Below are 26120 nucleotides of genomic sequence, written 5' to 3' on the forward strand. Positions count from 1 at the left end.
TTTATTCATGTAGGTATATATGTGTGTATTTTATTATGTTTGTGTGTAAGACCCCTGATACAGAGCTCACAAGGCTAAAATCTAGGCGTAGGCAAAGCTGCATTCCTTTTTAGACTCTAGGAATGAATCCATTTCCTGGCTCATATAGGTTATTGCCAGAATTCTGTTCCTTGCAGTTGTAAGTCTGAGGTCCCCATTTTATGCCATTGTCTTCTGAGAGTTGTTCCCAGCTTCTAAGGGCTGCCTACACTTCTTGGCTCATGGTCCACTTCCATGTTCAAAGCCAACAAGGACAAGGAGAACCTCTCTGTAAATTTCAGCCTCTCCTGCCCTTCTTCCAAATGATACAAGGTGATCTCTTCAAGTCTGACTGGCACCCTTAATTCCATCTGTAGCCTTAATTTCCTTTTGCCACCTATGCAGCATATTCACAGGCATGACACTGGGTTTAGACTGAGGGGGACAAAATCTTTCTTCCACACTGTTAATGCCTCAGCATATCTTCCTTTGTCACCTAGCAGAAGTTTAAGGGAAGATATTTCCTCTGATGGGAAGCTATAAATATGCTTGTAGGAAAGTGAATATAATTGACTTTTTCAAAACAGATCATACCAGTTTATTTATTTCAGGATGACAGTTTCTTTTCTTTTCTTTTTTTTTACATTATATAACTTTATTTATTTTTATATTTTTAATATGAAATTTATTGTCAAATTGGTTTCTATATAACACCCAGTGCTCATCCCAACAGGTGCCCTCCTCAATACCCATCACCCAACCTCCCGGTCCTCCCACCCCCCATCAACCCTCAGTTTGTTCTCAGTTTTGTTTTTTTTTTTCAATATATGAAATTTATTGTCTGATTGGTTTCCATACAACACCCAGTGTTCATCAGGATGACAGTTTCTTAATGGATTAAAGAGAAAGTGAGAGAAAGTGAGAGAAAAGATGTCTTGGAGAAAGTGCTCTAAACTGTGAGGAGAGTCATCACCTTTGCCCACAGGAAAATCTTCCATTTGGATGCAATGCTTATATTCTTGGGTTCTTTTCAAATGTTCAAACAGTAAAATGTCCTTTTGTTTTTCTTCTTTGGACTCTACCAGTGTCTGTTTCTGTATCCATGCCCGTTGTGACCGTCCTTTATTTGCTGACCAATGTGGCTTACAATGTCATCTTACATATGCCTTCTTTCCCGAAGCTGTTGCTGTGGTAAGTTTGAAATGATCCACTGCTCCTTGCCTCCATTGAGAATTTTTTCATAAGAGGAAAATATGGGCAATTTGCACCTCTCTGTGCTAGATTGGTTGTTGGAAAAAAATGAGGAAAATAATAACATGGGAGCACTGTGAGAATTAAATGAGCTAATACATGCATGTCTTACCACAAAGTGTGGCACAGGAATAAAGGTTCACTTTCTTCTATTGTTTTTGTTGCACTAACTCCAGATCAGGATGAGACACACATTAATGTCACAATTATCCAGTAAGGACCACATTATGCATACCAGGCAGCATCAGGAGGGGTGGTTCTGTTTCCCTGTGGAAACTTAGAATGGACCCACAAAAACAGGCATAGGATTTCCTCATCAAATCTGCTTACAGCCAAGGTAGTCACCAGAGTTGAAATGGGAATTTTCCAGCCATGTTTACATTACTGTATTGGTGACCTGTGTGGTTTTCAAAGGGCCTGAGTTAAATTATCTACTTTCCTGCCCAAAGACTAAGACTGCATTTATAACAAATTCATATGAGGCGATTGGTTGATAAGACTTGTGTGAGGAATTGATTGTGTCCACAATATCCTAATATACAGTCTTGTTTAGCTATTTTTCTTTTCTAACCTTTTATTTCCACCTTTGGAAAAACTCCAGATTATATACCCCTAGATCGGATTCCCAAACTGCCACATTTTTATAAATAGATATTCTAATTTCCTATGAAATCAAGAAAAAAATAAGGAAGAAAAATATTGGGAGGCTTCACATGAGAGTAGTGTTGGCCTAGTATGAACTTATAATTCAGTGTTAGGTAGTTGAGGGGAACTCAACCTAGAGACATATTTGCAAACATGTGTGATATAGGTATTATTTATCTTTTACATGTTAATTGACTGACTTACAGTTCATTGATACTTCTCAACACAAACCATAGTGATCATCAGTCTCTTAATCAGTATTGAGTCCATTTCATTCCAAATTTCTGTATCCTGAGGTTAGTGCTAAAAATAAACTAGATTCCCAATATTGAGTTTTCTTATCACTAATAACTTTCTTTTCTTATTCCCTCCCTGCCCCCAGACATTTGGTAATAAGGTCCAAAGCCATGTTCAGGGACTAATTCCTATTACAGTGGCCATGGCTTGTGTCAGTGAACTGAACTCAATCAGTCATTACAGCATCCAGGTAAGAAAATCAAATGTGCTGTAGGTTATTTGTGTTTTCAAAGCTCAGCTAAGGGAAATCAATCACTGCTTATGTTTAATGTCACTAATGAACAACAGCCAAGCATTTTGATCACCTCTTGGTCTTGCTTTTACCATCAACCTATTTCAGGGATTTCAAATGCTAAACTAGAGATTCTGTTTGGTCATGTTTGTCTTTTTCACCAGTCAGTGCATAAATGCGGCCCATTTTAAATAGACTCTAAAAAAGAGTCAATCTTTTCCGGGATGTGGGAAAGCAGGGTTTGCATGAAAACTGTTTAGTAACATCACATACTGCAAATAGTTGTTTGTCAGGGATAATTGCAAAGCAAAGTACAAATGTGGAAATGTGCTGAGTGCATGAATCCAAAGGGAGAAGAGCCAACTGATGAACACAGCAAAACAGGCTGTGAAAAATCAATGCTAATACACACCCGCTCACCTAGTGTACTTAAAATCAGATCCCTTGGTTGGCCACCTTAGCCCTACAGCTGGCTAGCATCATGATGGGCCATCAGAAAACTGCTCAACAAAGTAATTGTAAAGAGAGGAGAGATTACAGTATAGGTGTGCTGGAAGGAGATTTGGGGAAAATGTTTCTAGTTTGGGACGGGGTGTAGTAAAGACGGAGCAGTTCCCACCACCCTCTGAGTCTCAGCTATTTTTATTGAAATGATAATAACAAATCAGTTTTGCTAATCTTGTTTCATTTGTTTTAACAAACCTGTGAAATTGTTGCTAATGATAGTATCATTATGAGTTGAGTAAACCCAGCTCATTCAATGTGACCTAACGGATTTATCCAAGGTCATATCAGTAAACAGCAGAGCTTGGGACTCACATCTTCTGACTCCAGTCCCTACGGCTTTTCCACCTCACCATGCCTCCCCTTGCTATTAATGGCTGAGTTCTGCTTCCATCCAGTGAAAGACAGGATTTGCCTCCCATTTTCATTTTCTCTCGGTTGTGTTATTTAGTGGTTGCACAAAACCTCAGTGGCAGCACTTAGTCCTATCTGCTCTTTTCTCATCCTTTTCCTTACTCATAATAAGCAACTAAACAAAATGAGAAGTACAAGGGGATTTCCAGTTCTACTATCTGGTTCCTGTGTGGCCTTTGATTTTTCCGGAGTAATCAGAAAAAAAAAAAAAGTACCTCATTATGTGTGCCATCTGAATTTCTTTCTTTTTCTTGCCCTAAATATTTACAATAGAAATGCCAATTGCTATGTTTGCAGAGCATCTAACTGATGGCAGCCAAAGCCTCTCATTCTTCACACCCAGTTTTCAGGCTCCTTTATGTGGGCCCAAAGGAAGGGCACCTTCCCTTTGGTTTAAGCATGATCCCTGTGGAATGATTCACACTGGTCCCTGCTCTTCTCTCCAAAGTAAGTGAATCCAATGTACATCTTACAGAAACTGTTATTGTGAATAATTCCTCACTTGTCCCACTCATTTTCTATATACATTTACTGGAGAATATTCAGCTCTCCGCCCAGCTATAAAATAAGGAATGCAAGGGCCTATGTCTTGCCGAGTCCCAAGGGAGAACAGCATCTTAAAGCGTCTTATTCTATGAGGGAACTAAGACCCTGGGCCAAAGACTGAGCAGGGGTAAACAAGATGTAGATTCTAAAGATAGGAAGGCTCCCAGGAAGAGTAAGTAATGCTTTCGCTGAGTTGTCATGAATTGGAAATTTCCCTGTAGTCAGGGAAACAGGAAAAAAAGGGATAGTCAAAAAAGAGAGATTATATTGGAGAAGATATTGAACATAAAACGGATAATTTGTACTTAGTTGTTCAGTGTTTCCTATGTGCTAGATACTAGATGTCAACGCCAGATGGGTAAGTGATTGACCTGGGACAAGACATACAGCAGCCAGGTGATCTTTTAGCACATCATTCCATTCTCCTATTCGATAACCTCCAAAGGGAGGTTCTCCTTACAAACAAAGTAAAAATCCAAATTCCTTAGCATGACCCACAGTGCCCAATATGATCAGCCTTGAGAATTTCTTGAAGCTCATCTCCTGCCACATCAACTACACTCCAGTCCCTCTGGCTTTCTTTCTATTTTACAGGGCAAACCTTTGCTTCTCCTGGGCATTTGCATTTATTGTTTCCTGGCCCCCTTATCCCTCAGCTTTCAGGTCTTAGTTCAAAGGATTTGAGAAGTCTTTCATTAGCACTCGAAGATAGAAGCCATCTATCCCCAACCCACCACATGACTATCTTTGTCCAATCTCCCTATCTTACATATAACCTCATAGTACTGATTAAACCAAAAATGACTATTTGCTTTGTATTATCTGCTTTCTCCGACAATACTGTAAGCTCTGTGGAAACAAAGATCTTAATCTGTCTCTTAGACACTGCTCTGTTCTCAGTATCTAGAGAACTTGGCAATCATCTGTTGGATAAAGGAATGAATCACTGTCATGAGGATGAGTAAGCTGATGAGTGTTCATAATCAGGAGAAATGAGATTATTTTAAAGAGATTTTCTGGGTAGGGTTTTCTAGAGTAGAAAACTTAAAGGCTGAGTTGATAAGACATAAATAATAATCCGTGAGGAACTGTGTTATAAAAGGTTCTTAAGAAAGGATCTTAATATAGCAAGCATTACTATATTCATTGTGAATATATTCATTGTGAAATCCTGGAAATATAAACCAATGAACTCAAATATCATCCATATAACACTAGAAATACATTCATTACGTTGGTAGAGCATGGTAGCCATGATGAATCTTCTGGTGGAAGATATCTTTCAACTCTCATCATTCCTTCTGCTACTGGTTCTATGCCAGGCTCTCCATTATAGTATTAATGAATGTAAGGAAAACACAGTCTGAAAGACCAAGGCCAATCAGAATGAGCAACATATACACTATCTGGAAATGTCTTACATTTCTTGATAATTTTTTAACTAGTATAACGCATTATTTATATAGTTTCTTTTTACATTTTTTATTATTTTTTTATTTTTTTAATGTTTATTTGCTTTTGAGAAGAAAAGAGAGGCTATCAACAGGGTAGGGGCAGAGAGAGACGGACACAGAATCTGAAGTAGGCTCCAGGCTCTGAGCTGTCAGCACAGAACCCTATGCAGGCCTCGAACCCACAAACCATGAGATCATGACCTGAGCCGAGGTCAGATGCTTAACCGACTGAGTCACCCAGGCACCCTATTTCTTGTTAAAATTTTTAAATAAAATAACCTATGAGAAGCATAGACAACTTTTGAAGACACTGTTCTTTACTCAACATGGATATAGCTAGGAATTTATTCTAAAGATAAAATTTAACAGAAATGAAAGCATATGTGTGACAATGTCAACTATATCTTTATTTGCAAGAGCAAAAACAAACCAGAGAAAATATCGATCAACTTGGTGGGGAATTATATGAATAATAAAAATAATAGCCATATAAATGATAGAAATACTTACATGACAAAATATTTAAGTGAAAATAACATAATATAAGATAGCATTAGTAGTATGATATGTTGGGTCAAACACATATTTTTGAATGACATCCATATTTATACATCCAAATTACATGTAGTTACTTATGACCCATATGACTTGGGTATCTCCATTAACCTTACTAAGCTACTGTTTTCTCATTTATAAACTAAGAAATACCAGGGCACCTGGGTGTCTCAGCGGGTTAAGTGTCTGACTTCAGCTCAGGTCATGATCTCATAGTTCATGGGTTCGAGCTCCATGTTGGGCTCTGTGCTGACAGCTCAGAACTTGAATCCTGCTTCAGAATCTGTGTCTCCCTCTCTCTCTCCTTTCCCCTGCTCATGCTCTGTCTAACTCTGTCTCTCAAAAATGAATAAATGTTAAAAAAAAATTTTTTTTTTAATTTTATTTTTTCAACGTTTATTTATTTTTGGGACAGAGAGAGACAGAGCATGAACGGGGGAGGGGCAGAGAGAGAGAGACACAGAATCGGAAACAGGCTCCAGGCTCTGAGCCATCAGCCCAGAGCCTGACGTGGGGCTCAAACTCCGGGACCGCGAGATCGTGACCTGGCTGAAGTCGGACGCTTAACCGACTGCGCCACCCAGGCGTCCCAAAAAAAAAAAAATTTTTTTAATAAATAAATAAATTAAGAAATACCAATAGAGCAATTCTATTTCACAGGGACAATTTTTTGTTAACTAAAATTCATTTATAAAAATTTTATTGAAATGCCTCATTAAAAATATTCATGTGAAAGCCATGGACTCTGAAAAATTGTGAAATATACATTACATTGTAGACTTAACTTTTATATCTCAACACGAAAATAATTAACAGAACCTGCGACTATGTTATGGGGTGCTTTGCAAGCCTAACTATTCAAACTTCCTGGTGAATAATACATAAAAATTAAGAACTAAGACTAAGCAATATGAAATAAAGTACTAATAACATAGTGAAGTTATGGCTTTCATTTGTTTTCTTGAATTGTTTTCTCATTTACTGTCATAAGCCATTTTTTCTTCAGAAGAGCGTATAATGAAGCCTCATTCAGGTATAATTAAGAGATGTTGAACTGTTAATAGAGATGAAAGAAGGAGATAATAAATCACAACTAAGAGGAAAAGAAAGCAAAAAGAGTGAAAGAACATTGCTAAAGAGCACAGATGCAATGGGTTGGAGCAATAAATCTGGGTATAATTTTCACAGATGGCTGTGATTCCCAACAGTTGTATAGGATATCTATGAACAGCATTTAATTTTACTTGGTAGTTTCATTTCAATTCAGCAATTCTAAATCTATAAAATTTACAAAAGTTGAGATAATATGGCATGCTGTGTCTGGCTCATGATTTACACTGGAGGCTGTGACACAAAATACATTACCGCACTTACACTGTCCCTGCGTTTTAGGGGTAAGGCTGTGGCAATATCATATTTAACTACAAAAACTAGCTAGCTTATTGGTTTCTATAACATTAGCAGCACTTGACGAATATTATAAATACCAGCAGCCATTTTTATCACCTCTTTTGTAAGTTTATTGGGAGATTTATACTCTCACCTAAAGATGTTTTTGTTTATAATTGGTATTACGAATTTGAAATATTGCAGTAATATACCCCAAACTATTTCAATCCAGATAAGAGGTTAATATGCTTTTTAAATGTAAGGCACAGATGAAATGATTTTAGCTTCCCATTCTCTTCATGCTTTTCATGACCAAATGAAGTTTGGGCTAAAGATTTCAGTATTAGGGGGTTACCATAGGCAGTCAAGAGTCATGTATTCACGTGACTCAATTTTCCTGGGTTTAGGGTCATCTTAAATGTCCCATCAGTTCTGAATTTGTCACTGTGTTAGCAAAACTAAAATACCTCTTGACCCACTGCTTTTGTTTCTACCATGAGGTGAAGTAGAACAGGGGAGACAATATGGAAGCAGTTGTAGGCACTCTGCATGGGGAAAATAGAGCTGGTGCAGCAGAGCAAGTGCTCAAGAGAATAAACTAACTGGTAGTTCCTAGTTTATGTACTCATTTATTTTTGTTTCCTTTTATCCTAGCTAAGACTCTTCTTTCCTGTAGTTTATTGCTTGTGTACCCTCTCTATGAGATACAGTCAACTCCTTAATTGGAATTGGAATTTATCTGGAATTCCTGCATATTTCTTAAGAGTATATTTATCAGCAAAAATGACCTTCAAATTTACAAAGACTATGGTAAGAAAACAAACTCAACTTTGTTTCCACTGCACTCTGTGACTTGCAATGCCACCCATGTAAATGGAATAAAAGCTTGTATGTGTAAAATGCAAGGACTTCCCTCTTTCACTCCACTCCAAAACACACTCACACCTACGTATCTGTGAGCATTTAGCAGTGTCTGGCACAAGCCAGGCACTTGACAAATATTACTCTCCCTTTCCTTTGTATAGAACTGTATACATCACCAAAAATTGGCTTAGCGAATTAATGGCTAAAGCAAAAAGCAGGGAGATAACTCAACTGTTAGAAATGTGAGCTTTGGTATCAAAACTGGTTTTGAATTCTGATTTCACCGTGTAGCAGTTCTCTGTCCTTAGGAAAACTACTCAAACTCTGATTCTCAGTTTCTTCAAACGCAAAGTAAGGATAATACCACTAGGCCACAGGATGGTTGTTAAAAGTAATAAGCTATTGCATACAAAGCACTTAACACAGTAACCAGCACATAGTATGTTCTCAATTATAAAAACAAAACATTTTAAATTAAAAAAATAGTGCATACTTACTAATCATTACAGAAATGGAAAACAGAATCCCAATGACACATTAGGATGGCCACTATATAAAAAAAAATAGAAAATAACAAGTTTTGGCAAATGTGTAGAACCTAGTAGGGAAGTTTCTCAAAAAACTAAATGTTAGAATTGCCATATGATCTAGCAGTCCCACCTGTGGGTATATATCTAAAAGAACTTAAAGCAGGATCCCAAAAAAAATGTTTATACACCCATGTTCATTGCAGCATTATTCACAATAGCCAAGAGGTGGAAGGAGCCAAATGTCCAGTGATAGATGAATAAAGAAAATGCAGTAAATATAAATAATCAAATACTATTCAGCCTTTAGAAATTAGGAAATTCTATTACATGCCACAACACGGATGAACCTTGAGGACACCACGCTAAGTGAAATAAGCCAGTCACAAATATGAGATGTCTAGGATGGTCAAAATTATGGAAACAGTAGGAGGGTGGTTGCCAGGGACTGGGGTGGGAGGAGAGTAAAATGAGGAGTTATTCAATAACTTCAATAAGGTGTCAGCTTTGGGAGGGAAGACCTCTAGAGATCTGTTACAATGTAAATATAGTAAATGTAAATATAGTAAAAATGTAAATATATACACTTGAGAGTGCTTAAGAATTTTACATCATGTATTTTTGCAATTAGTTGTTTTAAAAAATAGGGTCCCTAAAAAAAAGAGCATGTCTGTAAGGATGTGCTTTCCAGTGCTTCTCCAGTGCCAGAATAGAAAATGGGAAGGAGAAAGGAGAAACATAGTTGAAGAAAGAAAAGAATGACTTTCAGTGCTATATATATGTTTGTGGCGTTCCTTCAGATTAGAGGGAGAGGAAAGGATATGTAACACTAGAAAAGGCTGATCGGAAGCAGCCTTTTCCCCTCAGTTTTGGGAATACTCAAAAGAGGACAGTGGAAATAACCCATCGTGAGTAAGCAAGTGTCTGTCAGTGTATTTGTATAAATGCTTTGACTCAGAATTGGAAATGAGAAGTGTTGTGAGGAAGGTCACACAACTTGAAAAGGAGGGAAGGAAGCAAGCATTGCAGAAAAAGCCTGTAGTGTGGTGTAAGGATGATGAGTGTGAATCTTCTTTCCACCACTTGCTTCTCCTCCCTGGGAATGACCTTATTCATTACTAGAAATGGGGATGATCATGTTTTTCTAAGAAGTATTGTGAGAGTTAACTCAGGATATTGTGCCTGAAACATTCTTTTTTTTTTCTTTTTTTTTTTTTTATCCCATGAAACAACATACATATTGCTTGTGTTTATTACAGGTAATCAAACTCTGGTTAACAACCAGAACAGGGAGGGGCGCCTGGGTGGCTTAGTAGGTTAAGCATCCTGTTTCATCTCAGGTCAGTTAAGCGTCGGACTTCGGCTCAGGTCATGATCTCACGGTTGGTAGGTTTGAGCCCTGTGTTTGGCTCTGTGCTGACAGCTTAGAGCCTTGAACCTGCTTCGGATTCTTTGTCTTCCTCTTCTCTCTGTCCCTCCCCCCACTCTCACTCTGTCTGTCTGTCTGTCTCTCTGTCTCTCTCTCAAAAATAAATAAACATTGGGGCGCCTGGGTGGCGCAGTCGGTTAAGCGTCCGACTTCAGCCAGGTCACGATCTCGCCGACCCGGAGTTCGAGCCCCGCGTCAGGCTCTGGGCTGATGGCTCAGAGCCTGGAGCCTGTTTCTGATTCTGTGTCTCCCTCTCTCTCTGCCCCTCCCCCGTTCATGCTCTGTCTCTCTCTGTCCCAAAAATAAATAAACGTTGAAAAAAAATAAAAATAAAAAATAAAAATAAAAATATATAAATAAACATTAACAAATAGAACAGGGAAAAGCAATAAGTAATTCCACATGCCTATTCACAGGGCTAATCATTTATTATTTTTATATCTCCTATTAGTCTTGTTTATAGATGTCAATACTGATTCAGTAGGGGCGTGTAGGATAATTCTTATATTCAAACTGAAAATGTGACAGATGGCTCCTGTGCATTGCAAGCTCTTATTAAAACAAGGATGCATGCCTAATTTTAAGACTATACACTAATGATATTAGGAAGTTCATTAACAGAAATTTACTAAGTAGCATTACAATCATAAAGTAAACAAGTTAGCGAAAGTAAAGCTCTACACTAAAGTAGTTATCGCTTATTTAGAAGCTCAGTTTCATGTCACAGTGCGCGGGGTATTTTTGCCAATGTTGCCTGAATATAAACAATAATAACATTGTTCCACTGGTTTCCACTTCACTGATCTATTCTTGATTTGTGTCAACTGTGAACCTTTCCACATAGGTACCTCTTTGAACTTGTTCTCAACATATCCTGTTTCTGTGCAAAGAGTAGGAAGAGAAAAACTTGCATGTATATGTGAGAAGAAAGAGAAAGATGAGGAAATAAAAGGCTATCAGGAAAAGTAGAAATTTCTATGAAAATCTCCAGCACATTTTTTAAAAAACATTCTAAACAATCTTCCTGAAACATCCAACCTGAGTGTTAGCTGTTATGCAACAGATTCTTTAAGATGAGGAACTTGAGGGGCACCTGGGTGGCTCAGTCAGTTGTGCATCCGACTTCAGCTTAGGTCATGATCTCATGGTTCATGGGTTCAAACTCCAGGTCAGGCTCTGTGCTGACAGCTCAGAGCCTGGAGCCTACTTCAGATTATATGTCTCCCTCTCTCTTGGCCCTCCCCTGCTCGTGCTCTGTCTCTCTCTCTCAAAAGTAAATAAACTTTAAAAAAAAGATGAGTAACTTGAACATTTAAACAGAAACAAATGACATATGCTTTGTCACGTTTCCTTCTCTAAGTAAACCGAGGCTATGTCATGGTCTTCAGTTAGGTTCCACATCCAAGGTATTCTAGTTTAGAGGAATGAGCGCTAGAATTAGAGTCTGAATTCTAGGCCTATCTTTGTCCAGTGATGTGACCATGGGCACTTTAACCTTAATTCACTGGCTTTACAGGGACTGAACTAAAAAGGGAGAAAGGAGAGAGGAGAGGGTTTAAATTCCATTAAGACACTATAAACGGGGGAGCACAGAGTCTGAAACAGCGCAGCTCGAACCTGGTGGTGGTCTGGTGAGAAGGGTGAATCCTCAGGAGCAAAGTGAAGTCCGGAGGTCTTTGGGCCACACGGGGAGAGCCAGTTCCCCTGCTGGGAGGACACCTGGTAGAGGCTGTGTGGCTCTCCCACAGGCAAAGGCCCCAGTGGACCCAGGAAAACAACCACATTTGCTGGTGCTGGAACAAGGTCCTAAAGGGTGAAAACTAGTGCCAGATGTGTGTTGTGATTTTCCATAATCCCTGAAACACTGCTGCTACATGATCGCTTGAACTTTTTCTGGGGTTGACTGGAACCCAGCCGCAGTCTTTGGGCATCGGCAGCAGCACAGTCCTGCGGACATTCCTGGGTGCAGCCAGCACCCAGGCATTGCTCAGTGAGACCCTCCGGCAGAGGGGCAGAATGGGTCAAAGCCACAGTCCCTCAGAAGTAAGGGGTTTGGAAAAACAGCCGCATCTGAGATAAAACTCAGGAGGGAGATGCTGCCTGGGGCTGGATCACAGACAGTGTGAAAGCAGGAAGTGGATGGAAGCCAGAGACAAAGGACAGGTGCGTGATTGCTAATTGGGGAAAACAGAACTCCGATACTAGAGACTGGGTAGCTGGGTGACACCATTTTCACCACTCCCACACATGCGCATATGCACATACGAGCGCCACAACAATCCACCCCAGTAAGCTAAGCAGTGCCATCTAGTGGAGAATGGAGCCATTACACTAAGCCCCGCCCAACTGGACCAACTTTGCTCCTCAGGAACACAAGTCTCTGCCTGCTGAGTTTACGGACTATAAAGTACTTCATAGTTTGACTTCTAGGGGAAAACAAAGTAATTTCAATCATATTTCAGTCTGTTCGCTGGTCCATCTATTCAATTTTCTTTTTGTTCCCTTTCCGTTTTCTTTTTCTTGAATACAGAAAGAAAATATTTACTTTTATTTTCAACTTTTATTAAAATATTTTAAAAATTCCTTTAAACTATATTTTTTTTACTTTTTTGTAAATTTTTCAAATTCTATTTGACTTCCATAATTTCATTTTATTCTATTTCAGTGTACTTGTACTCATTTTTTCAAATTTTCAAACGGTTTCCTTCCCCCTCCCCGTTTTCTCTAATCTATCAAGCCCCTTTCAACACCCAGACCAAAACACACCTAAGATCTAACATCATTTATTTGATTTGTGTGTGTGTGTATGTTTTTTTTTAATTTTTTAATTTTAATTTTTTTTATTTTAATTGTTTTAAATTTTTTTACCTTACTAATTCCTTTTCTTCCTTCAAAATGACAAAACGAGGGGCGCCTGGGTGGCTCAGTCGGTTGAGTGTCTGACTTCGGCCCAGGTCATGATCTCACAGTTCATGGGTTTCAGCCCCGCATCGGGAGCCTGCTTCCGATTCTGTGTCTCCCTCTCTCTCTGCCCCTCCCCCACTCACACTCTGTGTCTCTCTCCAAAAATAAATAAACATTAAAAAAATTTTTTTTTTAAATGACAAAACGAAGGAATTCACCTCGAAAGAAAGAGTAGGAAGAAACAACAGCCAGGGACTTAACCAACACAGATACAAGTAAGATGTCTGAACCAGATTTAGAATCACGATAATAGAACACTAGCTGGAGTCAGAAATAGATTAGAATCCCTCTCTGTAGAGAAAAAAGAAGTAAAAGCTAGGCCGGATGAAATTTAAAAAATGCTATAACTGAGCTGCAATTTCGAATGGATGCCACAGTGGCAAAGATGGATGAGACACAGCAGCAAATCAGTGATATAGAGGACAAACTTATGGAGAAAAATGAAGCAGAAAAAAAGAGGGAGACTAAGGCAAAAGAGTACGATTTAAGAATTAGAGAAATCAGTGACTCATTAAAAAGGAACAACATCAGATTCATAGGGGTCCCAGAAGATGAAGAGAGAGCAAAAGGGGTAGAAGTGTTACGTGAACAAATCATAGCAGAAAACTTTCCTAACCTGGGGAAAGACACGGACATCAAAATCCAGGAAGTAGAGAGGACTCCCATAAAAATTCAACAAAAATCGACCATCAACAAGGCATATCATAGTCAAATTCACAAAATACTCAGGCAAGGAGAGAATCATGAAAGCAGCAAGGGAAAAAAAGTCCTTAACCTACAAGGGAAGACAGATCAGGTTTCAGCAGACCTATCCACAGAAACTTGACAGGCCAGAAAGGAGTGGCAGGATATATTCAATGTGCTGAATTAGAAAAATATGCAGCCAAGAATTCTTTATCCAGCAAGGCTGTCATTCAAAATAGAAGGAGAGATTAAAAGTTTCCCAAACAAACAAAAATTAAAGGAGTTCATAACCACTAAGCCAGCTCTGTAAGAAATTTTAAGGGGGACACTCTGAGGGGAGAAAAGAATACATACATACATACACACATACATACATAAGTACTAAAAGCAACAAAGATTAGAAAGGAACAGAGAACACCACCAGAAACTCCAACTCTACAAGCAACATAATGGCAATAAATTTATATCTTTCAGTACTCACTCTAAATGTCAATGGACTAAATGCTCCTATCAAAAGACAAAGGGTAACAGAATGGATAAGAAAACAAGATCCATCTATATGCTGTTTACAAGAGACCCATTTTAGACCTAAAGACACCTTCAGGTTGAAATAAGAGGATGGAGAACCATCTATCATGCTAATTGTCGACAAAAGAAAGCTGGAGTAGCCATACTTACATCAGACAATCTAGACTTTAAAATAAAGACTGTAGCAATGGATGAAGAAGGGCATTATGTCATAATTAAGGGGTTTATCCACCAAGAAGACCTAACAGTTGTAAACATTTATGCTCCAAATGTGGAGCAAAAAAATATATAAATCAATGAATCACAAACATAAAGAAACTCATTAATAATAATACCATAATAGTAGGGACTTCCACACCCCCACTTACAACAATGGACAGATCATCTAAGCAGAAAATCAACAAGGAAACAGTGGCTTTGAATGACATGTTGGACCAGATGGACTTCACAGGTATATTCAGAACATTTCAACCTAAAGCAGTGGAATATACATTCTTCTTCAGTGCGCATGAAACATTCTCCAGAATAGACCACATACTGGGACACAAATCAGCCCTCAACAAGTACAAAAAGATCGATCATACTGTACATATTTTCAGACCACAACGCTATGAAACTTGAAATCAACCACATGAAAAAATTTAGAAAGGTAACAAATACTTGGAGACTAAAGAACATCCTACTAAAGAATGAATGGGCTAACCAAGAAGCTAAAGAGGAAATTTAAAAGTACACGGACGCCAATGAAAATGAAAACACCACAGCCCAAAACCTCTGGGACACAGCAAAGGCGGTCATAAGAGGGAAGTATATAGGAATCTAGGCCTTCCTAAAGAAGGAAGAAAGGTCTCAGATACACAACCTAACCTTACACCTCAAAGAGCTGGAAAAAGAGCATCAAAAAACCCAAAACCAACAGAAAACAGGAAATAATAAAGATTAGAGCAGAAATTAATGCTATCGAAACCAAAAACAAAACAAAACAAAACAAAACAAAAAAAAAAAACGGAGAACAGATCAATGAAACCAGAAGCTGGTTCTTTGAAAGAATTAACAAAATAGATAAACCACTAGTCAGTTTAATCAAAAAGAAAAAGGAAAGGACCCAAATAAATAAAATCAAGAGTGAAGAGGAGAGATCACAACCAACACAGCAGAAATAAAAACAATAATAAGAGAATATTGTGAGCAATTATACACCAATAAAATGGGTATTCTGGAAGAAATGGACAAATTCCCAGAAATATATAAACTACCAAAACTGAAGCAGGAAGAAATAGAAATTTTTAACAGACTCATAACCAGTAAAAAATTGAATTAGTAATCAAAAATCTCCCAAAAATCAAGAGTCCAGGGCCAGATGGCTCTCCAGGGGAATTCTACCAAACATTTAAGAAGAGTTAGCACCTATTCTCTTGAAGCTATTCCAAAAAATAGAAATGGAAGGAAAACTTCCAAACTCTTTCTATGAAGCCAGCATTACCATGAGTCCAAAACCAGACAAAGACCCCACTAAAAAGGAGAAATATAGACAATTTCTCTGATGAATATGGATGCAAAAATCCTCAACAAGACATTAGCCAACCGGATCCAACAATACATTAAAAAAATTATTCATCACAACCAAGTGGCATTTATACCTGGGATGCAGGGCTGGTTCAATATCTACAAAAAAATCAATATGATTCATCACATCAATAAAAGAAAGGACAAGAACCACATGATCCTCTCAATAGGTGCAGAGAAAGCATTTGACAAAATATAGCATCCTTTCTTGATAAAAACCCTCAAGAAAGTAGGGATAGAAGGATCATACCTCCAGATCATAAAAGCCATATATGAAAGATCCAATGCTAATATTATTCTCAATGGGGAAAAACTGAGAGCTTTCTTCCTAAGGTCAGAAACAAGACAGGGATGTCCACTCTTGCCACTGTTATTCAACATAGCTTGGAGGTCTTAGCCTCAGCAATCAGACAACACAAAGAAATAAAAGGCATCCAAATCGGCCAGGAGGAGGTCAGACTTTCACTCTTTGCAGATGACATGATACTCTATATAGAATACTCAAAAGATTCCACCAAAAAACTGCTAGAACTTACTCATGAATTCAGCAAAGTTGCAGGATATAAAATCAATGCACAGAAATCGGTTGCATTCCTATACACCAACAATGAGGCAACAGAAAGAGAAATCAAGGAATTGATCCAATTTACAATTGAACCAAAACCCATAAAACACCTAGGCATAAATCTAACCAAAAAGGTGAAAAATCTATACACTGAAAACTATAGAAAGCTTATGAAAGAAATTGAAGAAGACACACACAAAAAATGGAAAAATATTCCATGCTTCCTGATTGGAAGAACAAATATTGTTAAAATGTCAATACTACCCAAAGCAATCTACATATTCAATTTAATCCCTATCAAAATAACACCAACATTCTTCACAGAGCTAGAACAAACAATCCTAAAATTTGTATGGAACCAGAAAAGACCCTCAGTAGGCAAAGCAATCTTGAAAAAGAAAACCAAAGCAGGAGGCATCACAATCCTGAACTTCAAGCTTTATCACAAAGTTGTAATCATGAAGACAGTATGGTACTGGCACAGAAACAGACACTCAGATCAGTGGAAGTGAATAGAGAACCCAGAAATGGACCCACAAACGTATAGCCAACTAATCTTTGACAAAGCAAGAAAGAATATCCAGTGGAATAAAGGCACTCTTTTCAGCAAGTGGTGGTGGGAAAACTGGACAGCAACATGCAGAAAAATGAACCTGGACCACTTTCTTACACCATACACAAAAATAAACTCAAAATGGATGAAAGACCTAAATGTAAGACAGGAAAACATCAGAATCCTCGAGGAGAAAGCAGGCAAAACCTCTTTGATCTTGGCCACAGCAACTTCTTACTTAACACATCTCCAGAGGCAAGGGAAACAAAAGCAAAAATGAACTACTGGGACCTCATCAGAATAAAAAGCTTCTGCACAGCGAAGGAAACAATCAGCAAAACTAAAAGGCAACTGAGAGAATGGGAGAAGATATTTGCAAATGACATATCTGCTAAAGGGTTAGTGTCCAAAATCTATAAAGAACATATCAAACTCAACACCCAGAAAAACCCAAATAATCCAGGGAAGAAATGGGCAAAAGACATGAATAGACACTTCTCCAAACAAGACATCCAGATGGTTAACCAACACATGAAAAAAATGCTCAACATCACTCATCATCAGGGAAATATAAATCAAAACCACAATGAGATACTACCTCACACCTGTCAGAACGGCTAACATTAACAACTCAGGCAACAACAGATGTTGGCAAGGATGCGGAGAAAAAGGATCTCTTTTGCATTATTAGCGGGAATGCAAGCTGGTGCAGCCACTCTGGAAAACAGTACAGAGGTTCCTCAAAAAATTAAAAATAGAACTACCCTATGACCCGGTAACTGCACTACTAGGTATTATCCAAGGGATACAGGAGTGTTGTTTCAAAGGCACACATGCACCCCAATGTTTATAGCAGCACTATCAACAATAGCCAAAGTATGGAAAGAACCCAAATGTCCATCGAAAGATAAATGGATAAAGAAGATGTGGTGTGTGTGTGTGTGTGTGTATATATATATATATATATATATATATATATATATAATGGAGTATTACTCAGCAATCAAAAAGGATGAAATCTTGCCATTTGCAACTACATGGATGGAACTAGAGGATATTATGCTAAGCGAATTTAGTCAGAGAAAGACAAATATCATATGACTTCACTCATATGAGGACTTTAAGACACAGAACAGATGAACACAAAGGAAGGGAAGCAAAAATAATATAAAAACAGGGAGGGGAACAAAACATAAGAGACTCTTAAATATGGAGAAAAAACAGAGGGTTACTAGAGAGGTTGTGGGAAGGGGGATGGGCTAAATGGTAAGGGGCATTAAAGAATCTCCCCCTGAAATCTTTGTACACTATATGCTAACTAACTTGGATGTAAATTTAAAAAAGTTAAATTAAATTAAAAAGAAAAAAAAGGTCAAATATGGAAGCATGGAAAACATAAAAAGCATGTTTTTATTCAAGTAACACGTGCACATTGTGGAAAAGTCAAAAGGTGTAGGTAGTCACAAAATAAGCTCGCTACCAATAAGCACAAAAATAAGTTGACATTTTCCTGCATATCATTCTAGGCTTCTTATGTATAATCTATACATAAATATATGCCTTTTAAAAATAGGCAGAATCAAAAGTGCCATCAAATTTTAGGATTAGTATAAATTGCATTCTGTTGACAAGAGGTTTTTTTTCACCATGTACAGCAGTGCCCTTTAAATTTGGGAACTTCTGTATCATTCAGATGTGTACTTTAGCAGTTGTAAAAAGTATCAGATTCTACTCTCTGTGGGCTGCCTGTGCTAGACAAGCCTTAAATTGTTATTTTAAAAAATTTTTATTTTAATCTATTTTATTTTGAGAGAGACAGAGAGAGAGAGAGAGAGAGAGAGAGAGAGAGAGAGCACGAGCAGGGGAGGGGCAAAGAGAGAGAGAGAGAAAGAGAGAGGGAGAATTCCAAGCAGCCTTCATGCTATCAGCACAGATCCCGATGCAGGCCTCAATCCCATGACTGTGAGATCATGACCTGAACTGAAATCAAGAGTTGGATGCTTAACTGACTGAGTCACCCAAGCGCCCCTTAAATTATGATTTTTAAAATCAAGGTTATGTAATTTCTTATAAATCATTGTGAAAGGATCAAGAACTCAGGACAGCCATTCCTCTCATTTCCATTTAAAATCTATTATTTTCATGTTAGTAGAATTATTAAGTTGTTACCAAGCAAAACTATATTTAAAACAAAATTTTAAACTATGTATAGGTATATGTTCATATGCACCTATGTACGTAACGTATTTAATCCTGGTTAAAAATAAAAGTTTATATGTATTTAATCCTGGTTAGAGATAAAACTTTAAAATGCTGTGAGTTTTTTCTTAGTGAGGTGTAATTGACATCTAACATTATACTAGTTCAGGTATACAGCACAATGATTCAATATTTGTATACACTGAAATAATAATGAGAAGGATGTATAAATGCTCTCAAAAAAATGGGCTCCCTGTCTTGGCACAAATGTTCTCTTTTCTATGAGGTTTTACCCATCTTTTTTAATTTTACCAGACCTCCTCTCTTTGCCAAAATAGTAATCTCCTTTACCCTCTTCCCTGCTGTTTCTCCACAGCAAATACCACTGGACAGCATACAACATAATTACTTCCTTGTGTTCGCTGCCTCCCTCTCCTCACTGCAGAGTAAGTCTCTTTCAGTTTTGTCCATTGATGTGTCTCAAGTACCTAGAACAGTGTGTGGCCCGTAATAAATACTCAAAAATATTTGCTGAATTAATGGAAGTGGGAAAGGAAAGGATGTACTACCAGGGATTGATGCAGGTTTTGTGAGACCTCACACTTGTAAAATTGGGGAGGGTTCTCTTTAGAAAAAAATTTTTTTTAATATCTTATTTCCGCAAATTTTACAAAAACATATTATGACTATGTGAACACATCTGTAGCCTGTAAATTTAACTTGAAAGTTTATTAGTTCCGTGGTAATAAAAACTAGAATTTTCAGGACTACCCATTTCATGCTTTAGATATTGATAGATTTAGATTTAGAGATTTTTGTCAAAGGATAGTAACAATATTGCTCTGTGAAAGAAACAAGTTACACATGGGGTGTATACTATGACACCATTTGGTACAAAATGAATGGAAGAATATAGAAAGTATATCTGTGGGTGATGGGATTACAGGTGTGATTTCTTCCATTTGCTTGTCTATATTTTCTAAATTAAATAAATGAATATGGATTACTTTCATCATGAGGGAAAAAGGTATTATTTTTCATTATAAAAGCAGATTCAATGATAATTAGAAGGGTGTGTTCTAATTCCTTTTAAAGTATTGATGTAGGGTTCCCTAAATTATTTATGCTACTTCTCCTCTTCCTGATGAAAACATAACATACCTTTTTTAAAGAACTGGTCAAGATCTGAGAACGCTTCTTGGCCATAGCTGTAACCACTACCTGCCCAACCCCACCCTCCAACTGACACACATCTTTGTTCCTGTCCCCCATCCCCACAATCACTCTAAAAAGTTAAGCACCCTAGCTAAGTGGTCCATGAAAGGTACACAATAAAATTCATTTCCAATGAAATTTAAAGGGTTAATATATATATGGATATTAGAACTGCCCTTTATATCAATAACAACATGGACATACAGACTTGGCAGGGAGATAATGGTCTACTCTTTGCACACATTCAGGTAGTTCTTAGCATTTCCAACGAGAGTTCCTAATTTTATTTACAAATGGTTATTATTATTCTGAATTGTATTAACTAATTTGATGTACCCAAAAATGTTTTTGAATGCAATTAGAAATAGGTTTAAGCAGATTTTATTTTTAATTTATTTTTTCAAGTTTATTTATTTATTTTGAGAGAGATGTGAGTGGGGAAGTGGCAGAGAGGAAGAGAGAGAATCTCAAGCAGGCTCCATACTCAGCATAGAACCCAACAAGGGACTCATCCCACGACCCTGGGATCATGACCTGAGCCGAATTCAAGAGTTAGTCGCTTAACTGACTGAGCCCCCCAGGTGCCCTATTTTTACCGGATTTTAAATGGATTAGTAAAAGCACTAGGACATTTCTGCCATTTGTTAAGAAGCCAGTTTTATTTTCAAATTGTGAGGAGCTATCTCAGCACATTTTTAACCTACCACGCTTCTGGTTCCTTTTCTTTTCTTTCCAATTCCAACTTTCATTGGGAATAACCTAAAAGTAAACTGTTTTGCACATGGCAAAAATAATGTTCTGAGTTAAGTTCCATAAAAAAAAAACAAAACATTTTGGATGCTGCAAGCTTTTGCCTTTTCAAAAGGATTCAAGTTCTAATGGACAAAAGGGAGTAGAACTAGCAAAGGAGACTGAGAAGGACTAGAAAGATAAGAGGAAACGCAACAGAACATTGGACTAATTAATCCAAAGAAAGAGTTTCAAAGAGAGGAAGAAGGGGTTATAAAACAGAGCCAGGGAAAGAGAGTACTTACTGCATATTCCCAACACCTTCCTCTGTGCCCGAAAATAGCCAGTTCTTGCCTGGCTAGTAACTTCCTCCTTCCTTTCAAAGAATTGTTATGAGAGGCACCGGGGTGGCCCAGTCTGACTTGGCTCAGGTCATGATCTCAGGGCTTTTGAGTTTGAGCTTCGCATTGGGCTCTGTGCTGACAGCTCAGAGCCTGGAGCTGCTTAGGATTCTGTGTCTCCCTCTTGCTCTCTGCCCCTGCCCCACTCGTGCTCTTTCTCTCACTCTCTCCAAAATAAATAAACGTTAAAAAACAAACAAAGAATTGTTATGAGAATAGCAAAGAAACTGAAGTACAAAACGCAAACATGAAGGAGCTCTGCAATCAGTAAAATGCTGTGTACGTGACTAGTCGGGTGAATAGTCTGCTGGTCTAGATGATTCAGACATGTCCCCTTTATGGGAAAGAGCTATTGCAACACAGGTCAGAGGTGATGGATGGAATCTAGTGCCTCAGCAGGGGAGCTGTTACATAGGAGATACTCGACCAGCAAGGTCTTCAGAATTTGCTGTTCATGCCGCCTGTATTTCAGCACCAACGGTTCACTATTTATTCTCTGATCTTTAGTTTCTCCTCTACCTTAATGCCCCTGAGCTACTAACATTGTGCATGGAGTTCTTTCAAACACTCAGACTTTAAAAGGACAGGTACATGGGGCCCCTGGGTGTCGGTTGGGCAGCCGACTTTGCCTCAGGTCATGATCTCGCAGTCCGGTCCGGTCCATGAGTTTGAGCCCTGCATCGGGCTCTGTGCTGACAGCTCAGAGCCTGGAGCCTGCTTTGGATTCTGTTTCTCCCCCCCCCCCCCCCCACTCATCCTCTGTCTCACTCTTTCAAAAATAAATAAATGTTAAAAAAATTAAAAAAAAAAAAAGGACAGGTACAGAAAACAGTAGTGGTATAAAATCCAAAGCAAATTTAGAGTTGTGGCCAGCCCTCTATGAATAATGACAGGAATGCTGAAGCTTTAAATGAGGTTAGACTTGAGGAAAAAAAAAAAAAAAGAAAAAGGCCAGAGATAATAAAGATAAAAGGGGTTCCTTGTCCTTATTGATGAGGTCCTGTTTAACACTTAAAAAAAAAAAAAGTAGAATACATAACTTCCATCTGACTTTCTTCTTTCCTATCAAGAAAAAGATAATCAATGAAAAGTTCCCAACACTTGAAAAGATAAACCAAATACATTTAACAAGGAGCTGAAGTCCATTTGATAGGTGAAGAATGATACGATCATTTACCTATTTTCAGTGTTCAAGTGAAATACTTTCCGGAGCACTGAAAGGAGTGAGTTGTCAGTGTCGGCAAAGGACTACTGTCAGTAATCTTTGAAAATTGCAAAGAATGGTTGAGATGCAAGAGAACGGGATACAGAGATGCCCTAATTTAAGAACAGAGAAAAAAAAATGCTCTCTTCTTAGAGAGAATTGCCCCATATGTGGGGCAAGGTTGCTGTGATCCCTGTTAGAACTTTCTAACCCTAGGTTATCACAGAAGGCGGGGTGGGGGGGTGGGGGGCAGTGGTGGCTTCCCACCAAAGCTGGCTGACTAAACACACACATTTACCTCTCTTCCCAAATCCCAAAGGAATGTCAGAAGAGTAGCATTAAAGCAAAATAAATCTAAATAAATTTTAGAAAATTCAGAAGGGGGTTACTAATAGTCAACCTGAACAGTGAGAAATTTCTGGAATATATAAATGAAACAGAGCTAGTAACCCACAAATCCAGACCATGAAAGAAAACTTTAAAAATACAAGTTTTCCCTTAAAGACCTGAATGTGAGACCTGAAATCATAAAAATCCTAAAAGAGAGCACAAGCAGTAATTTCTGACATTGACCATAGCAACATTTTTGTAGACATGTCTCCAGGGGCAAGGGAACTAAAAGCAAAAATGAATTATTGGGACTACATCAAAATAAAAAACTTCTGCACAGCAAAGGAAACAATCAGCAAAACTAAAAGGCAACCTACTGAATGAAAGAAGATATTTACAAATGATATATCTGACAAAGGGTTAGTATCCAAAATCTATAAAGAGCTCAAAACCCAAATATGTATATAATTCAAACCCAAAAAACAAGTAATTCGATTAAAAAATGGGCAGAAGACATGAACAAACCTTCAAAGAGATATACAGGTGACCAAAAGACACATTAAAAGACGCTCAACATCACTCACTATCAGGGAAATGTATATCAAAACTGCAATGTGATATCACCTCACACCTGTCAGAATGGCTAAAATCAACAACAGAAGAAAACAAGTGTTGACAAGGATATAGAGAAAAAGGAACACTCATGCACTCTTGGTGGGAATGCAAATTGGTGCCGTCACTGTGGAACAATCTGGAGGTTCCTCAAAAAGTCAAAAATAGAACTACCCTAAGATCCAGTAATCACACTGCTCAGTTATTTACTCAAAAAAATACAAAAACACCAGTTCAGATGGAGACATGCACGCCTATGTTTATTGCAACATTATTTACAATAGCCAGAACACGGAAGCAGCCCAAGTGTCTGTCAATAGATGAATGGATACAGAGGAAGTGGTACATATATACAGTACTATATACTATTTGGCAGTAAAGAAGATTGAAATCTTGCCATTTGCAAAAACATGGATGGAGCTGGAGAGCATAATGCTAAGCAAAATAAGTCAGAATAAGATACATACTATACGATTTTACTCTATGTGGAATTTAAGAAACAAAACAAATGAGCAAAAGGGAAAAAAAGGGGAGAGAGACAAAGAAACAGACTCTTAACTCTAGAGAACAAATGGATGGATACCAGAGTGGGGCAGGGCGGGTGACATCAGTGATGGGGCTAGAAAAGCACACTTACCATGATGGGCACTGAGTAATTTATAGAATTGTTGAGTCATTATTTTGTACATCCGAAACTAATATGACACCATATGTTAACTATACTGGAGATAAAATTAAAACCTTAATTTAAAAAATACAAGTTTTCCCAGCAGAATTCTGCAAAGGCCTTGCCATCAAAATAGGCAGAAGCCGGCTGGAGGAAGTGAGCCATGGCCAGGCAGGAAGCTAACTTGTGAAGCCAAGCCGGTCCCTGTGCTGTCTAACACTGATGCTGACACATGGCCCAGGCTGCGTACGGTCACTTTTCAGGTAAGATTCTCTCAAAAAAGGATCTCACGATTCTCTCTGGTGCAGAGAATTAGGACCTTGTCACAGGCAAAGGAGAGCCACATGTCCTCAACATAGACCATACTCACATCTTAAAGGAAAGCCCACCACCACTGGAGTCAGAGCTGATTTAATCTAAACGTGAGCTTCTAGGGACGCCTAGGTGGCTCAGTTGAGAGCCTGACTTCAGCTTGGGTCATGATCTCACTGTGGGTTTGTGGGTTCGAGCCACTGTGCTTGGAGCTTGCTTGGGATTCTGTGTCTCCTTCTCTCTTTGCCCCTCCCCTGCTCATGCACTCGCTCTCTCTCTCTCTCTCTCTCTCTCTCTCTCAAAAATGAACATTAAAAATAAATTAAAAATAAAACAAATAAACTTGAGCTTCTAGCCAAGAAAACAAGAATTCTTACTGTCTCCAGCCACCAATAATGTTCAAATTAAGATCTCACTTACAAATATGGACAAACAACCAAGAATAATCAAACAACAAAGAAGCTGGCAAGGAAAGCACTGAACCCAATAAGCAGAAATAACCCCTGAAAAAACACAATATAGGCCAGAGAATAAAATGGTAAAATAGTCATGTTTGATATTTTCAGAAAGATTCTAGAAAGTTCTGAGTCTATAATAAAAGGAAGTACAGAGAGCTACTAAACATTTAGGAAGGTGCTTAAGATTATCCAAACATTCAAAATAAGAAAATGAGGAGAAAAAGGGGAAGCAGTGATCACTCTGAGGCAGCATGACCTTATGAACACAAGTGCTGGCTCAATTTCTTCATTTCCTTCTTTGTGAGGTCATCAGACTGGTAGATCGGGGAATGCCAGGGGCATGGGCTGTCTGTCTGGAATCTAGCAGGCCATTAAATTGTTTCATGATAGGGGCACGTGGGTGGCTCAGTCGGTTGAGCATCTGACTTCAGCTCAGGTCATGATCTCTCAGTCTCTGAGTTCGAGCCCCACGTCGGGCTCTGGGCTGATGGCTCAGAGCCTGGAGTCTGCCTCCGATTCTCTGTCTCCCTCTCTCTCTGCCCCTCCCCCGCTCATGCTCTCTCTCTCTCTCTCTCTCTCTCTCTCTCAAAAATAAATAAACATTAAAAAAAATTAAATTGTTTCATGATAAAATACCCTGACAACAAATTATGTCCTACCAGTGACTGATAAAACAAGTTGATAGAACTTTATAACACCTATTTATTTTTTATTTTTTTATGTTTATTTATTTTTGAGAGAGAGTCAGAGACAGAACACAAGCGAGGGAGGGGCAGAGAGAGAGGAAGACAGAATCCAAAGCAGGCTCCAGGCTCTGAGCTGTCAGCACAGGCCCAACGCAGGGCTCAAACCCACAAAGAGTGAGATCATGACCTGAGCCGAAGTCAGACGCTTAACCGACCAAGCCACTCAAGGCACCACTCACCTATTTTTTAAATCTCTCATTGATCTGTATTTTTCTCCAGATAGTAAACTTCTTAAGATAAGAAACCATTTCTCTTGGGGCAC

At 38.3% G+C, this 26120-nt stretch overlaps 1 long non-coding RNA gene across 1 annotated transcript; it reads right to left on the bottom strand.

Annotated features, from left to right (window-relative positions):
• Positions 1-862: 862 nt before the first annotated feature.
• Positions 863-21645, bottom strand: LOC125156057 (uncharacterized). Its single transcript, XR_007148453.1, has 3 exons — positions 21434-21645; positions 8667-8718; positions 863-1295 (listed from the first exon to the last, which is right to left on the bottom strand). It is a non-coding gene; the product is annotated as an uncharacterized LOC125156057 (long non-coding RNA).
• Between the last annotated feature and the right edge of the window lie 4475 nt (positions 21646-26120).

This window comes from Prionailurus viverrinus, chromosome F2, assembly GCF_022837055.1.
Source record: "Prionailurus viverrinus isolate Anna chromosome F2, UM_Priviv_1.0, whole genome shotgun sequence".
Taxonomy (NCBI): Eukaryota; Metazoa; Chordata; class Mammalia; order Carnivora; family Felidae; genus Prionailurus; species Prionailurus viverrinus.